The sequence below is a fragment of the Callithrix jacchus genome, chromosome 6 (genome assembly GCF_049354715.1).
Source record: "Callithrix jacchus isolate 240 chromosome 6, calJac240_pri, whole genome shotgun sequence".
NCBI lineage: Eukaryota > Metazoa > Chordata > Mammalia > Primates > Cebidae > Callithrix > Callithrix jacchus.
Genome location: NC_133507.1, coordinates 37,218,327 through 37,236,214, shown reverse-complemented (window position 1 = coordinate 37,236,214; position 17,888 = coordinate 37,218,327). Strand labels below are relative to the sequence as shown.

Sequence of the window (17,888 nt, the reverse complement as noted above, 5' to 3'; positions counted from 1 at the left end):
AAGATGACTCTCGTTTTCCCAACTCCTAGTCCCATACTCTTTCCTCTCCCCTTACGTGTTCTGATAGAAATCAGACTTAGGTTTGAAAATATCTTATTGATGTATTTCCTGCAATGTTGATCACCACCTGCAGAGGTCTGTCCTGCAGACCCTGACTCAATGATCAATGAATAAATGCACTCTCACACCTATTTCAGTGATTCAAGGGGGTTGGGGATGGTTGTGAGCTGCTTTCAGAGGGTGACTGCAGCCAGTCAACCAAGACCCCCTATCCCATCCTCACATTTATTCAGTAAAGATTTCATAACAGAGGTTCTAAGTCAACAGATATTTGGATAATTAACATAGTTAAAAGAGTGGTTTTATGAATGATAAAAGCTTTAGGTTCTGAGAACCTGAGTAAACACTATTAATGGGTAATTCCCCTGTGGTCTCCCCCTGAGAGGACCATCCAACACAAAGTTTACATGAGGAATCAGAGTGGAGACAAAGGGATTGGGGTAAACAGACTTAACTGGGAAAGCCTCTTATTTCCCCTATCTTTTCCCTAATCTAATGTAAATGAACCAGCTGCCTTTAGCCTGCCCCAATAAAACCCTTCAGCCTTCCAAAAGGTTTAAGAACACAATCTATAACTTTCCCTAAGATTTTCCTAATATTTTGCCAGCCCCCCCGAGTGAATCTCAACATAACATCCCAGAATTTGATGAGAGTACAATCTATTTGTTGTGATCTGTGATTGTTGAGTTCCTTGTATGTGGAGGATACCAAGCCAAGTTGACTAGAATGTGAGCTTGCCTACCCAGACACCAATTCCCATGTCCTTTGTCCAGTGGTATTATTTCAGGTTCACTCTTTTTGGTGCACAGTTTTATGAGTTGTGAAAACATATACAGTTGTGTATCCCAACTACTGTCAAGATATAGAACAGTTCCATCACCTCAAAAGATTTTTTTATGCTCTTTTCTAGTCAATCCCAGCTAGGCTCCTACAGGTTTGCCCTTCCCAAAATATCATATGCACAGAATCATCCAGGAGACAACCTCCTGAATCAGGTTTCTGGCTCTTAACATAATATATTTGGGATTTACCATGTTATTTCATTTATCAGGATCTTGTCCCTTTTTCTTGCTAAGTAGTATTTCATTATAGGGATGTACTCTCATTTATGGATCATTCTGATCAATTTGGGACATTTGGATTATTTCCAGTTCTTGGTAATTATGAATAAAGTCACTCTAAGCATTCATGTACAGTTTTTTGCATGAATAAAATACCTAGGGGTGAGAATGCTGCATTCACAGTACATTTTTATTCCGTCAATGCTTTCATGCCCCATTTAGGGCTGATTTCATCATGTTTTGATCTTATCTTAGTCAACTGATGTGTCAGCATTGAGCCCACAAGAGGCTACATGGCTTCCCAGTGAAGCGAGAGACTCCTGGAAGACTGATTCCAGAACAAGGCATGCACATTCCTGCTTCTGAGCCCTGATGCACCGCTCCTCATTACTCAAGCAATGTCTGCTGTCTTCTCCGCCTAGTTAATTTCTCCCATCACTGGGACAGGTCAAGTTCCACTCCTTCATGGAAGCTCCTTCTGGTCACCTCACAGCGCAGAACATGCCCTCTCTTTCCAAATCACTTAGCATCTGTCTTCTACCATGCCATCCTGCCTTGTGACATCTTTGAGGTTGGTATCTGTGCTTTTCTGCATTAAACCTGTGGGCTTTATAGGTACAGGATTAGGATCCCCGTTTCATAGGTGTGGAAATTAAGAGTGAGAGAAGCTAATGACTAAGAGAAGGTGGCACTTGCTGATCACCCACTACCAGATGCCATCAGGCCTCCCATAAAGCATATAGTCCCTTCTTCTTTAGACAAGAATGCTGAGACTCAGAGAGGCACAGTTATTTGTTCAAGTCACACAGACGGGCACTGAAAGCTGGTTTAATTTGGCTTCAAACTCAGATCTGTTTATAGTACATCTGGGCTTCGAGCACCATGTAGCAGGAGGCCCTAAGGCACTCGGTTTTAGAACTGAAAGGGGCCTGTCCTCCCACACACTCCAGGCTGCACCACCTTTTGATTTCCAGGCTAACTCCTCACCTGAGCCCTCCCCACCTTCCAGGGCAGACAGTGTGCCAGGCTGACTGATGTTCTAGGCAAGAATGCGGGGTGCTCAGGGATGACCATTGCGCTGGGTGTGGGTGCCAGGGTTCTGCCATCCCTGACTGCTATGGTCTAAATATTTCCCTCCAAATTCATGCATTAGAAACTTAATCCCCAATGCAGTATTGGGAGGTGGGCCCAGTCCCATGAATGAATTAAAGCTGCTATAAAAAAGGGTTTGTAGGCCAGGCACGGTGGCTCACACCAGTAATTCCAGCACTTTGGCAGACCAAAGCAGAAGGGTGGCTTGACACCAGGAATTCTAGACCAAGCAGGGCAACATAGTGATACCTTATAACAAAAAAAATTTAGCCCAGCATGGTGGCACATGCCTGTAGTCCCAGCTACTTGGAAGGATGAGGCAGAAGGATGGCTTCAGCCCAGGAGTTTGAGGCTGCAGTGAACCATGATTGTGCCATTACACCTCAGCCTGGGCAACAGAGCAAGACCCCATCTCTAAAAATAAACATACAATTTGAAAAAGGATTTGTGGAAGTGGCCTTACCCCTTCTGCCCTCCGCCCCATGAGGACACAGAAAGAAAGTCCTCATCTGATGCTGTTGCCTTAATCTTGGACTTCCCAACCTCCAGAACTGTGAGAAGATAAATTTTTGTTCCTTAAAAAAATAATCAAATCTGTTGTTCTGTTATAGCAGCACCAACAGACTAAAATACTGCCCTTTCCCTTCCCACGTGCCCATGGGCAGGCTACCAGAGGAGCCCAGTAGCATCCTGGGAGCCCCAGGGTTTGCAGTGTGGGGAGCTCCCAGGACAGCTGTGCCTGCAGGAAATTGGAAGAGGAGAAAATATTCTGGTTTGCTCTCTATTCAGTCACCTTTTGGGGCTCAGGCCTTTGATGTCTACCATTGTATTGTTTTTCTTTTACCTATCATCTTTGTAAGGATCCGGGGTGCCCTACCTAGAAGTGAGAATCAATATTTCTCCATAAAATCACCCTAACTCTCTGGCGGCCTGACATCTTTGTTAGGTCAGTGGGAAAAGCTACATAGATTTCCACCATCCGTGAAAGTCTTCACAGCCTTCAGACAGGGCCGTGAAGTCAGAGGGAGTTAGGTGCTAAAATGTGCATAGATGAAGCCACCAGCAGGGTGAACCAGATCTGCTAACAACTCAACCAGCCTCCTTTGAACTGTGAAAGGAAAGTGTTATAATAATAACTATCATTTATTGCACATTTACAATATACCAGGCATTATACAAAACACTACACAGTTTGTCAATTAATTCTCATAAAAGTCCCATGAGGCCAACATTCTTATTTATATTTCACAGATGGAGAAACTGACATAGAGACTCACTAGATGGACCATGGCCCCCGCTCAGTAAGCATTACAGTTAAACCTCGAACCCAGGTCTCAGGCTCCAAGCCCAGACATTAGCAAACACTGCGTGCTCACAGCTAAGCTCTCATACCAGAGCACTGGGGACAATGTATGGGAAATAAATGGTCTCTGAAAATACCCTGGCATTCTGTGACGCAATATTGTGTGGCTGAAAGAAACAGTAGTATAGAAATTGGAAGAGCGGATCTCGGTTTGTGGCAGGGCTGTACCTTACTATTTGACCTTAGGGAATTCACCCAAACTGCTTTTGCCTCCATTTCCTATTTGATTTCTCCATTATCAGATCAGAGCATAAGGAAGATCTGAAGAACATATCTAAATTCCAAAATGAAATCCAAACATCTCTCAGAGAAAAGCTTCTTTAAGATGAGACACTTGTGAGGCAGTAGAACGTCTCATCACTAATAAAGATTGACTGTGGAAATCTTTTAAGAAAAAAAAGATCCAGATGAGAAACCAGAGGGAGTAAAAGTTTATTTACACCCAACACATGACTTTCCTAGCAGGTACTCCTACCTGGGACGACCCTGCACTCCGTGGAAGAGGCAGACACACAGACAAGGATGTGTCTCAAAGGGTTCCAAATGTTCCAGTGTCCAGCAAATGCTGACATAAGAGCAAACAGACGGGCCACAGGGCAGGCCAACCACTGTCTAGGAGGTGAGCACGTTACCTGGACGGATGACTTCCAGCGTCACCTGCAGTATGGAGAAGCTCTGCTCTTTCAGCACTGAGCTCTCACTGTTTCCCATTTCTTCCTGGGCACTCTCCTTGCTGGCCACTTCCAGGCAGAGAGGGAAAGCACCAAGAGCCTTTGACAGCCATAAAATAGGTTCAAACCCTGAGTTTCCCCGTTGCCAGCTATTTGGCTGGACAACTTAGTCGACCTCTCTGAGCTGCAGTCTCCTTGCGTGGACCATGGAGACGTTGGATGCTAGAGAGGGCACCCATAGACCCATAAAGTCATAGTTCATGATGAAGGACTGAAGGCTTCCCCCAAGCCAGGTGCGAGACAGGCACCTCTGCTCTTTCCATTGCTATGCAACACTGTACTGGGATCCTAGCCAGGGCAATCACACGAGCAAAAGAAATAAAAGAAGTCCGTGTTGAAAAGGAAGAAGTAAAACTTCGGTTTTGCAAACAACATGATCTTGTATGTACAAAATTGTAAGAACTGCCCACAAACACACATAAAATGTTACTGGCGCTAATAAACAAGGTCAGCAAAGCTTCAGGACACATGGCCAGTAAGCAATGTTGGTTGTATCTCTACCCACTGGCCCTGAACAATCTGGAAATGAAAGTAAGAAAATAACTTCACTTACAATAGCATCAAAAAGAATAAAATACTTAAGAATAAATTTAACAAAAGAAGTACAAGAGTTGGACTTTGAAAACCATGAAACATTGCTGAAAGTAGTATTTTAAGACCTACAGAAATGGAAAGACATCACGGGAGCCAAGAGTCGTAATGGCATCTGTATGATCTTGGGAGCCTGCGGCATCGGACCTCAGCAAATCAAAGAAGTTGACAACCACAGCCAGGCCAACCTTTGAACCTGCAAGGGGTGGAAGAGGCAAAGGAGAAGGTGATTTGAGCCAACTTTCAAGCAGTATTCAAGCAGAGAGCTACCTTTTCATACAAAGATAAAACACAGACAGCGCTCAGGATGCCCCTGAAGAGGTTTGTAACCGTGACTTCAGGAGAGAGTTGGGAGAAAGAGAGAGAACTGCCGCAACAGAGAAAAACAGCGGTCGTCCAGCCCGAGAACAGACAACCTCCTCTTCAGTGTCAAAAAAGCCACGGTTAGACCAGATTCCTGCTGCCAACCTTCATGCCAATTACCCTCTAACAGATGAGGAAGGTGAGGATTTTGAAGAACAAAGTGACGATGATGATACTGCAGCTCTTGTTGCAGAACTGGAAAAATTTTAAAAAGAAAGAGCTGAAGAGCAGGCCAGGAAGGAACAAGAACAAAAAGCTGAAGAATCGAGGACTCATACGGAAAACACTCTGAGCGCAAACCCTCTCCTTAATCTCACTGGCCCATCCCAGCCTCAGACCAACTTCAAAGGTAAAAGAAGGTGGGATGATGATTTTGTCTTCAACAACTGTGCAAAGGTGTAGATGACCAGAAGAAAGACAAAAGATTTGTAAATGACACACTGCGATCTGAATTTCACAAAAAGTTCATGGAGAAACGTATTATGTAGTACAGTTTTATGTGCTTAATTGAAGACTGTAAAACGTAAAGAATCATTCTGACTTTTTTTGGATGAGTTGTTTTCTTTTCCTCTGTCTAAATCGTGTGCAGGCTTCCCTAATTTTAAACTCCTATCTTTTCCTTTAGCGATACCTTACTTGATAATGGACTTGGGAATAGGTTTAACCCAGTTTGTGTTTTCTGAATGTTTCCAGTACTACTTTTTCTTGGGAAAAGCAAATCTGCCTGTCATAAATATTTTTAATCTAAAAAAAATGGAAAGACATCTAATTTAATATATGAATTGTGAGATTTAATCTTACTAATCTTACTAATACTCCTCAAATTGAAATACTCATTCAATGTAATCCCTGTCAAAATTCCAGCTCCCGTTTTGCAGTCATTGGCAATCTGATTCTAAAATATGCCTGGAAATGCAAGGGGCCCAGAAGAGCCAAACACATGCTTGAAAAGGAAAAACAAAGTTGAAGGACTCATATGCCCTCATTTCAAAGCTTATTAAAAGTTGCTTCATAGCTACAGTAATCTAGGTTAATTGGCGCCAGCGTACAGATAGACATGTTCAGCAGAGGGATGGAATTGGGAGTCCAGAAGTTGCCCCACAGATCTAGGGTCAATTTCACTTCTTTCTTTCTTTACTTTGTAGAGATGGGATCTCGTTATGTTGACCAGGCTGGTCTCGAACTCTTCAGAAGCTGGGCTTCTGAAGCTGGGCTTCTGCTGCATGCCATATATAAAAATTAACTCGAAGTAGACCACAGGCCTAAATAAGAGACAAAACTGTAAAACCCTTAGAAGAAAATATAAGGGTAAATGTTTGTAACCTTGCATTAAACAATGGTTTCTTAGATAAGACACTTAATGCACATACAAGAAAAGAAAGGCTGGGCATGGTGACTCACGCCTGTAATCCCAACACTTTTGGAGACCGAGGCAGCTGGATCACTTGAGGTCAGGAGGTCGAGACCAGCCTGGCCAACATGGCAAAACCCTGTCTCTACTAAAAATAAAAAAATTAGCTGGGCGTGGTGGTGGGTGACCATAATTTCAGCTACTTGGGAGGCTAAGGCAGGAGAATCACTTGAACCTAGGAGGCGGGTGTTGCTGTGAGCTAAGATTGCACCACTGCACTCCAGCCTGGGTGACAGAGCAAGACTCTGTCTCAAAAAGAAAGAAAGAAAAAGTAGATAAATTGGAGCGAACTAACAAACTGTATTTACAGATCTAAGGAGAAAAATCATATGTTTATTTCCATAGATGCTTTTTAAAAGACCTTTGAAATTCCTCACCTACTCCTGTTTAAAAAAACTCAAGAGCTTGTAGTTTTTGTTTTTTAAGTAGAGAGCGGGTTTCACCATGTTACCCAGGCTGCTCTGGACCTCCTGGGCTCAAGTGATCTGCCTGCCTCAACCTTTCAAAATGCTGGTGTTACCAGTATGAGCCACACCCGCCTCTACTTAAAAAAAAAAAAAAAAAAATAGCCACAACTATAGAAGGTGTGCACCTGTAGTCCCAGCTCCTCAGGAGGTAGAGGCTGCAGTGAGCCTGACTGTGCTGCTCACTCTAGCCTGGGTGACAGAGTGAGACCTTGTCTCAAGAAAATAAAAAATAAAATAAAATGTTAAAACTCAAGAAAAGACCGGGAGCAGTGGCTCATGCCTGTAATCCCAGCACTTTGGGAGGCCAAGGCGGGTGGATCACTTGAGGTCAGGAGTTCGAGACTAGCCTAGCCGACATGGTGAAACCCCATCTCTACTAAAAGTATAAAAATTAGTTGGGTGTGGTGGAGCACGCCTGTGGTCCCAGCAACTCCAGAGGCTGAGTCAGGAGAATAGCTTGAACCCGAGAGGCAGGAGGGCAGAGAGCCAAGATGGCAACATTGCACTCCAGCCTGGGTGACAGAATGAGACTGTCAAAAAAAAACCCTCAAGAAAATAGGAAGTTATATTATTCAGAGTATTTTTAGAGACAGGGTCTCACTCTGTTGCCCAGGCTGGAGTGCAATGGTGTCAGCATAGCTCACTGAAATCTCCGGCTCCTGGGTTTAAGGGATCCTCCCACCTAGGCCTCTCCAGTAGCTGGGACTACAGGCACACACCACCACACTCAGCTAATTTTTAAAATGTTTTTGTAGAGACAGGGACTTACTATGTTAACCAGGCTGTTCTTAAATTTCTGGTGTCAAGTGATCTTCCCATGATGATCTCCCAAAGTGCTGGTATTACAGGCATGAGCCAACACCCTTCAAAATTTTAAAAATTTCACAATACACTCTGATGATAAGGCAGTGGACAGACAAGCATCTCATGCATTTTTTTTTTAATTTAAAGGCAATTTTTTTTTTTTTACAAACAATGGTGGGGGAAGCATGATAAAGAGAAGACAGCTATTATCATCGAGGCAGAGCGGGCAGTTGGACACGGAAGGTGGCAGGCCGAGTCTGGATGACTTTTGGCTTTGGGGAAGTCTTTGGGTCCTCTTCTTCCTCTATGTCACTGTCGCACACGTGCACGACAACACTTGTGGTGGACTCAGTCCCTGCATGGAGCTCATACTTGGCTCCTGGTCCTAGTTTGGCCACAGCATAGAGAAGGTTGTAGTTGAGGACTGGCGTGGCACTGTTGGTGGGCTGCCAGCCGACAGGTGCGGGGAAGGGGTGAGATGAGAAACTGTTTGGCCGGCTGGGGTGGAGCCAAGTGCAGTTTGTCTCCATCTGTCTCTGGAGTCTGAACCCGTGCAAAGTAGAGTTTTAATTTTTCCCCTCCGAATTGGGTTTCATGAAGCTTTATCCTAGCTCGGGCTGCAGATGTAGGATTGCTGAAGTTTATGCGGACATGTCTGAAACTCTTAAATAGCTGGAACGTCACACAGTCGTCAAAAGTCTGGAACAGTCCCTCAAATTTTTCCTTGCTCTCTTCTCCTTCAAACACTGACTGGTGAACATGACACGCAAATGGGGACATGTGAGTAAGTGCAACCCTGTAAGGAGTAATGTGGCAGCATTGCACAAAATGATATATGCAGGAGGGGCGCGAGGTTTCAGAATGGCAGTGGCTGAGGGGTTGACCAAGAGGCCCTTATGAAGTGAAGGAGGCTGGGAATTGCCACCTCCCCAATTCTTGCAGTCCTGGGAGCACAGCAGAAGGGTTTTTCTTTTCTTCTTCTTTGTTTTTTTAATGAAGAAGTAAACCATACAAATTGTCAACATGGGACGGAGATCTATATCATCCACCAAGAGTGGAAAAATTATGAACCCCACAGACCAAGTCCAGAAGGAAGCCTGGAAGTGAGAATTAACAAAAAGCAGCACATGACGGTTCGAGCTGCAGGGTTTTTATTTTGTTTTGTTTTGTTTGAGACAGAGTCTCGCTCTTGCCCAAGCTGGAGAGCAGTGGTGCGATCTTGGCTCACTGCAACCGCCACTTCCTGAGTTCGAGGAATTCTCCTGCCTCAGCCTCCTGAGTAGCTGGGATTACAGGCACCCACCACCATGCCTGGCTAATGTTTGTATTTTTAGTAGAGACGAGGTGTCACCATGTTGGCCAGGTTGGTCTGGAACTCCTGACATAATACAAATACAAAGTAGGATATGTGGGAAAAAATTGTACAATTCATTGATTAAAATTATTTTTTACTGGCCTAAACTTTGATTCATGGGAATAGCAAATAAATGCTGTACACCGAGAAAAAAAAAACTACATATTCGGAGAACGATCCAAGATGGCCGATCGCTAACATCCCGGGATTGCAGCTCTCAGGGAAGGCGCGGAGAACTAGAGGACGCCACGCTTTCAGACAAAGTCTGGTCGCTCACAGAGCAGAAGATCCCCCAGTGGTGGAAACACACGAGTCGCCAGCGCGACTCTCGACTCTCGTGGTCGGCGCAGCGGTTCCACCGGCACCTCGGCGAGGCAGCGCTCGGCGCAGAGTAAACGGGACTGGTTCCCATTCTGACCGAGGTTTGGAGCCCCGGGAAGGCAGAGTCACCTACTACGGACACAAGTAGGAAGCCCGACAGGAGAATCCTGGGCAGAAAAGCACCATCAGTCTTAACGCTGCCGCTCTGGTCCAGGGAACTAACAACCTGGACGTCCACTCAAGAGACCTAATCTGAAAGTTGGTAAATTCAAAGACGACAGGAGGATAAATTTACAATGATGGGAAGAAACCAGCGTAAAAAAGCTGAGAATACTCAAAGTCAGAACGCCTCTCCCTCTAAAGATGATCACAGTTCCACATCGACAATGGAACACGGCTTGATGGAGAACGAGCGCCTCCTGATGACAGAATCACTCTTCAAGGAATGGTTAATAACAAACTTCGGTGAGTTAAAAGAACACGTTGTAGCCCAACGTAAAGAAACTAGGAACTTTGAAAAAAGGTTTGATGAAATCCTATTGAGAATAGACAACTTAGAGCGGAGTATGAGTGAATTAATGGAACTAAAGAATACAATACAGGAACTCCGAGAAGTATGCACAGGTTTAAATATTCGAATTGTTCAAGCAGCAGAAGGGATATCAGAGGTCAAAGTCCAACTTAATGAAATAAAACGTGAAGAAAAGATTAGAGAAAAAAGGATAAAAAGGAATGAGCAAAGTCTCCAAGAAATGTGGGACTGTGTGAAAAGACCAAATTTACATTTGATAGGTGTACCTGAATGCGAGGGAGAGAATGAATCCAAGTTGGAAAATACCCTTCAGGATATTATTCAGGAAAATTTTCCTAAACTAGCAAAGCAGGTCAACATTCAACCCCAGGTAATACAGAGAACACCACAAAGATATTCCTCAAGAAGAGCAACCCCAAGGCACATAATCGTTAGATTCACCAGGGTTGAAACGAAGGAGAGGATACTAAGGGCAGCCAGAGAGAAAGATCGGATAACCCACAAAGGCAAGCCTATCAGACTTACAGCAGATCTCTCGGCAGAAACTCTACAGGCCAGAAGAGAGTGGGGGCCAATATTCAACATCCTCAAAGAACAGAACCTTCAGCCCAGAATTTCATATCCAGCCAAACTAAGCTTCACAACTGAAGGAAAAATAAAATCTTTTATGAACAAGCAAGAACTCAGAGATTTTATTACCACCAGGCCTGCTTTACAAGAGCTTCTGAAAGAAGCATTACACACAGAAAGAAACAACCAGTATTAGCCTTTCTAAAAATACACCAAAAAGTAAAGAGCACCAACATAAAGAAGAATTTACACCAACAAATGGATAAAACAGCCAGTCAACATCAAATGGCAGTAACCCTAAATTTAAATTGACTAAATTCCCAATTAAAAGACACAGCCAAAACCCAATGGCATGTTACATCCAGACCTGTTTCACATGCAAGGATACACAAAGACTCAAAACAAAGGGATGGAGAAAGATTTACCAACCAAATGAAGAGCAAAAATAAATAATAAATAAATAAAAAGCAGGAGTTGCAATTCTTGTATCGGATAAAATAGATTTTAAAGCAACAAAGATATAGTGGTAAAAGGATCAATGCAACAACAAGAGCTAACGATCCTAACACCCAGATAGGAGACTTAGATTCAATGAGACAGAAAATTAATAAGGATATCAAGGACTCGAATTCAGATCCGGAACAAGTAAACTTAATAAATATTTATAGAGCTCTCCACTTCAAATACACAAAATATACATTCTTGTCAATACCACATCACACCTACCCATTAGTTTAAATGAAACATTGATTGGCCATTATTAATACCCAATTTTTTTCAAAATAAAGCAATATTTCCATTTACTCTCCCTCTTTCTCTTCCTCTTTCTTCCTCTCCTTTACTTATTATTTTTTTTTTCTTTCCTTCTCTCAAAAAAAAAAGAAATCAACCTCTAGATCCAGGTCGGCAATGTCTCTTTCATTGCTTGATTTCCTTTTCTTCCCTTCCCTCCCTCCCTCCCTCCCCGCTTCCTCCCTTCCTTCCTTCCTTCATCCCTTCCTTCCTCCCTACCGTCCTTCTTCCCTTCCTTCCTCCCTACCGTCCTTCTTCCCTTCCTTCCTCCCTACCGTCCTTCTTCCCTTCCTTCCTGCCTTCCTCCCCCCACAAAAAAAACAAAAAACAAACAAAAAAAAAAACTACATATTCATTTATGGCACGATCTCAGCTCACTGCAACCTCCGCCTCCTGGGTTCAAGCGATTCTCCTGCCTCAGCCTCCCAAGTAGCTAGGATTACAGGCATCTGCCACCACACCTAGCTAATTTTTTGTATTTTTAGTAGAGACAGGGTTTCACCATGTCGGCCAGGCTGGTCTCGAACTCCTGACCTCAGGTGTTCCATCCACCTTAGTCTCCCAAAGTGCTGGTGTTACAGGCATGAGCCTCCATACCCAGCCTACTGTTTTTTTGTTTTGTTTTGTTTTTAAGGAGTCTCGCTCTGTTGTCCAGGATGGGGTACAGTGGCACAATCTTGGCTCACTGCAACCTCTGCCTCCTGGGCTCAAAGGATTCTCCTGCCTTAGCCTCTCAAGCTGCTGGGTCTAAAGGCACGTGCTCAGCTAATTTTTGTATTTTTAGTAGAGACAGGGGTTCCACCATGTTTCCCAGGCTGGTCTCGAACTCCTGACCTCAAGTGATCCTACTGCCTCAGCCTCCTAAAGTGCTGGGAGTACAGGCGTGAGCCATGGTACCTGTCCCTGCCTTTACCTTTGAATCAGCAATCTCACTTCTAGGAATTCACCCTGAAGTTATACTTCCAACAGTAAGAAAATCCATTTGCACAAGGTTTATTATTGAAGCATTGTTTGCAATTGCAGAATAATTTAAATGACTTAAATGATACACATATAACAGTGCTTAAATGAACTATGGTAAATTTACACAATGGACCAATATGAGGTCGTAAGGAATGAGGAAGACCTCAATGAATTGATATGATTTCCAGAATGTATTAAGTTAAAGAAAGACAAAGTGCAAAAGATTATCTACAGTGTAATATCTACTGTGTAAGAAAGAAGAAAAATACAAAAGAAGGAAAAATAAGAAAATACACGTGTATCTGCTCGTTTCAGCAAAAAAGAAACACAGGCAAGATAAACCGGAAACAAACTAGATATCTACAAGGGATGTCAGGAAATGGATGGAAAATATAAAGGAAACAGGGATAAGAGAAAGGCACTTTCCTAAATGTAACTTTTGGTGCAGTCTAGACTTTGGAATCATGATAGTGTTTTACATACTCAAAAGAGAAAAATAAATAAAATCAACCAAGATAGGGACAATCTTATACAAACTAAAGTTTGATACAAAAGCCCCCAAATGAATGAAACTGCTGATCAAATGAATGACATAACCACACTGAAGGAGGACTGGGGAAAAAATACAAGTAACACAAGATCATGACCCTATACAAACCCAAACATCCCTAACAAACACTTAACTCTAATTAAAATTAGAGCTAAATGAAAATTAGAGCCATCTAATTAGAACTCTAATTAAAATTAGAATCTGATTTTCACAGAGGCATAAATCAACAGCTCTGAAATGACTTCAGTACATTCTACAAGGGAGCAAATAAGAAAATATTGAATATATTGTGTAGAATGGGAGCCAGTTTTCCCATTGTCAGAGAAGGAAGTTGTGAATATAAAATAAAGGAAAGAAAAATCCTGTGGGCTGGGTGCAGTGGCTCATGCCCATAATCCCAGTACTTTGGGAAGCCAAGGCAGGCAGATCACTTGGGGTCAGGAGTGTGAGACTAGCCTGGTAAATGTGGTGAAATCCCATCTCTACTAAAAATACCAAAACTTAGCTGGGTGTGGTGGCAGGCGCCTGTAATCCCAGCCACTCAGGAGGCTGAAGCAGGAGAATTGCTTGAACCTGGGAGGCGGACGATGCAATGAGCCAAGATTGCACCATTGCACTCTAGCCTGGACAACAAGAGCAAAACTCCATCTCTAAATAAATAAATAAATAAATAAATAAACCCTGTGTAGAGGTGTCAGTGTGAACTCATAGGGATAGATAAAGATACTGTTGAAATGGATAAAGGTGTAGGAGAATATGTAGGTGTGTGTGTATATACACATATAATGCTACTTCTATCACAGATCAAGTTCTCAGCAATATTTTTCTAGGCTCTGTATTCCATCCCACTGCTATATTTTTCTGTTCTGTGCCTACTGCACGATTCTTATCAATTCTCTTGGATATGTTTGTTTCTTTATTCTTTGACATTCATTTTACGATTAGTTTGTACATTTTCATGAAAAATCTGGTAAAGAATTGGATTTACAATAGGGTAAACTGGCCAGGTGCCACGGCTCATGTTTGTACTCCCAGCACTTTGGGAGGCGAAGGCAGGTGGATCACTTGAGCCCGGGAGTTCAAGACCAGAGTGGGCAACATAGTGAGACCCTGTCTCTACAAAGATTTTTTTTTTTTAATTAGCCACGCATGATGGCACATGCCTGTAGTCCCAGCTACTGGGTCAGACTGGGGTGCTGAGGCAGGAGGATCGCTTGCGCCCAGGAGGCCAAGGCTGAGGTGAACTTTGATTGTACCACTGAACTCCAGCCTAGGTAACAGAGTGAGATCCTGTTTCAAAAAAAAAAAAAAAGTAGATTAAATTAATAGGCTAATACAGGCATAATTGGCATATTTATTAAGATAATCCCTAAGCATTGCATATTTTTTATGATATTGTAAATGGTATTTTTGTTTCAACTTCCAAATATTTGTTGCTAAATATATACAAAGATAATTTATATATATTTTTTTAATTTTTAAGTTTTTTGACATGGAGTTTTGCTCTTGTTGCCCAGGCTGGAGTGCGGTGGTGAAATCTCAGCTCACTGCAACCTCTGCTTCCTGAGTTCAAGCAATTCCTCCACCTTAGCCTCCCTAGTAGCTAGGATTACAGGCACCCGCCACCACACCTAGCTAATTTGTTTTTCTTTTTTGTATTTCCAGTAAAGACGGGGGCTCACCATGTTGGCTGGGCTGGTCTCAAACTCCTGACCTTAGGTGATTACAGACAAGAGCCACCATGTCCCACCAATGGATTTTTTTTTTCTTTTTTTTTTTTTCTTTTTTATTGGATTTTAGGTTTTAGGGTACATGAGCAGAGCATGCAAGACAGTTGCGTAGGTACATACATGGCAGTGTGCTTTGCTTTTCTTCTCCCCTTCACCTACATTTGGCATTTCTCCCCAGGCTATCCCTCCCCACCTCCCCCTCCCACTGGCCCTCCCCTTTTCCCCCCAATAGACCCCAGTGTTTTGGATTTTTAAAAATATATCAATATTGTGCTCTGCAATTTGTATTCATCCTTCCTGCACCCTTTTTTTCTATCTGGTCCCTTGACGGATTATATGAAGCCCACCCAAGTTGGTAGGGGTGAATCTGCTTTACTCAGTCTACAGCTTCAAATGCTCCTCGTTCCTGTGAACACCCCCCAGACACACCAAAAAACGACCTGTCCTCCCTTAACTCAACTGACATCTAAAATTAACTATCACCTTTTCCAAATATTTGAGGGTTTCCCAGATTCTTTCTATTGATTTTTAACTTACTTCCACTGTGGGCACAGAATACAGCTTGAATGGCTTAAATACTTTCCAGTGTATTAGGACTTGTAGGACCTGAAATTGATTCTATATTGGCAATTGATCTGCGTATTTGAAAAGAATGCTTATACTACTGTTACTCAGTATTCTGTAAATGTCAGTTAGGTCAAGTTTGTTAATAGTATTGTTCAAGTCGGCACAGCAGCTGCACATCCTGGGGCTCCTGACCTCCTCACGTTTGCCGTGTAGCCTAAGTTGGTCAGCACTGGAGGACCTCAGCAGCCACGTCGAAGCCCCATAGTGAAGCTGGGACTGCCTTCATTCAGACCCAGCAGCTCCATGCAGCCATGGCTGACACATTCCTGGAGCACACGTGCCGCCTGGACATTGACTCACCACCCATCACAGCCGGGAACACTGGCATCATCTGTACCATTGGCCCAGCTTCCCGATCCGTGGAGACGTTGAAGGAGATGATTAAGTCTGGAATGAATGTGGCTCGGCTGAACTTCTCTCATGGAACTCATGAGTACCACGCGGAGACCATCGAGAACGTGCGCGCAGCCACGGAAAGCTTTGCTTCTGATCCCATCCCCTACCGGCTCGTTGCCGTGGCTCTGGACACTAAAGGACCTGAGATCCAAACTGGCCTCATCAAGGGCAGTAGCACAGCAGAGGTGGAGCTGAAGAAGGGAGCAACTCTCAAAATCACGCTGGATAATGCCTACATGGAAAAGTGTGACAAGAACATCCTGTGGCCGGACTACAAGAACATCTGCAAGGTGGTGGAAGTGGGCAGCAATATCTATGTGGAGGATGGGCTTATTTCCCTCCAGGTGAAGCAGAAAGGTGCTGACTTCCCGGTGATGGAGGGAAAAAATGGTGGCTCCTTGGGCAGCAAGAGGTGTGTGAACCTTCCTGGGGCTGCTGTGACTTGTCTGCTGTGTCAGAGGACATCCAGGACCTGAAGTTTGGGGTCGAGAGGGATGTCGATATGGTGTTTGCATCATTCATCCGCAAGGCCTCTGATGTCCACGAAGTGAGGAAGGTCCTGGGAAAGAAGGGACAGAACATCAAGTAATCAGCAAAATCGAGAATCATGAGGTGGTTTGGAGGTTTGATGAAATCCTGGAGGCCAGTGATGGGATCACGGTGGCTCGTGGTGATCTAGGCATTGAGATTCCTGCGGTGAAGGTCTTCCTTGCTCAGAAGATGATTGGGCGGTGAAACTGAGCTGGGAAGCCTGTCATCTGTGCCACTCATGCTGGAGAGTGTGATCAGGAAGCTCCGCCCCACCCAGGCTGACGGCAGTGATGTGGCCAGTGCAGTCCTGGATGGAGCCGACTGCATTATGCTGTCTGGAGACAGCCAAAGGAGACTATGCTCTGGAGGCTGTGCGCATGCAGCACCTGACTGCCTGCAAGGCAGAGGCCGCCAACTAACACTTTTAATTATTTGAGGAACTCTACCACCCGGTGCCCATTACCAGTGACCCACAAAAGCCATCGCCGTGGGTGCCGTGGAGGCCTCCTTCAGGTGCTGCAGTGGGGCCATAATCATTCTCACTGAGTCTGGCAGTTCTGCTCACCAGGTGCCCCTATCATTGCTCTGACATGGAATCCCCAGACAGCCCGTCAGGCCCACCTGAACTGTGGCATCTTCCCTGTGCTGTGCAAGGACCCAGTCCAGGAGGCCTGGGCTGAGGACGTGGAGCTCTGGGTGCACTTGCCTATGAATGTTGGCAAGGCCCAAGGCTTCCTCAAGGAGATGTGGTCATTGTGCTGACTGGAAGGTAAACCGGCTCCGGCTTCACCAACACCATGAATGTTGTTTCTGTGCCATCTCCAGAGCCCCTCCTCCAGTCCCTGCTCCATCCTCTTCCCCCAACCCATCCATTAGGCCAGCATCAATCGCTCGTAGAGCTCACTCTGGGCTGCAGTGTGGCACCGATGGGCTGGGATACCAGAGAAGATCAACGCCTTGCTGAAACATGGCTGTGTTTACAGTCTGCTCTGGTGGGACCGCCCAGAGCCTGGCTGCCCATCATGTGACCCCACCCAATCAAGGGAAGAAGGAGGAATGCTGGACTGGAGGCGCCAGGAGCCAGATGGCAAGAGGGTGACAGCTTCCTTTCCTGTGTCTGTTCGATCCCTTTAGAAAATGGATGCCCAGAGGACTCCCAACCATCTGGAGTCAGGAAACAGCAAGCAAGAGTTAGGGGCCTTAAGTGCACAGAGCAGTTGTTCTTTTTAAGCCAACTCTGGCCCTGGCCCTTACTTGCTTCCCCAACCCCCTGGGCCTCCGCAGTTGGCACCTGTCCCCGCCCTCCATCCAGCTGTCCTGCAGCAAACACTCCACCTTCCATTTTCCCCCACTACTGCAGCACCTCCGGGCCTGTTGCTATGGATCCTACCTGTCAATAAACAACAGCTGAAAAAAATAAATAGTATTGTTCAAGTCTTCTATATCTTCACTGATTTTGATCTACTTCTTCTAGAAATCTACAGAAAACTTTCCTAGAACTGAGTTTAGCATATCTAAAAACTAAATGATATCTAAAAACTGAAATATAAAAACAAGTTATATTTGCAAATTTAGATGA

The 17,888-nt window shown here is 44.3% G+C and overlaps 3 pseudogenes; 2 read left to right on the top strand and 1 right to left on the bottom strand.

The window, feature by feature from the left end:
• The first annotated feature begins 5,024 nt into the window (after positions 1-5,024).
• Positions 5,025-6,041, top strand: LOC100401382 (spliceosome-associated protein CWC15 homolog pseudogene; annotated as a pseudogene).
• A 2,085-nt stretch (positions 6,042-8,126) lies between these two features.
• Positions 8,127-10,023, bottom strand: LOC100401008 (calcipressin-2 pseudogene; annotated as a pseudogene).
• A 5,568-nt stretch (positions 10,024-15,591) lies between these two features.
• LOC100400650 (pyruvate kinase PKM pseudogene) lies at positions 15,592-17,585 on the top strand (annotated as a pseudogene).
• Positions 17,586-17,888: the final 303 nt, after the last annotated feature.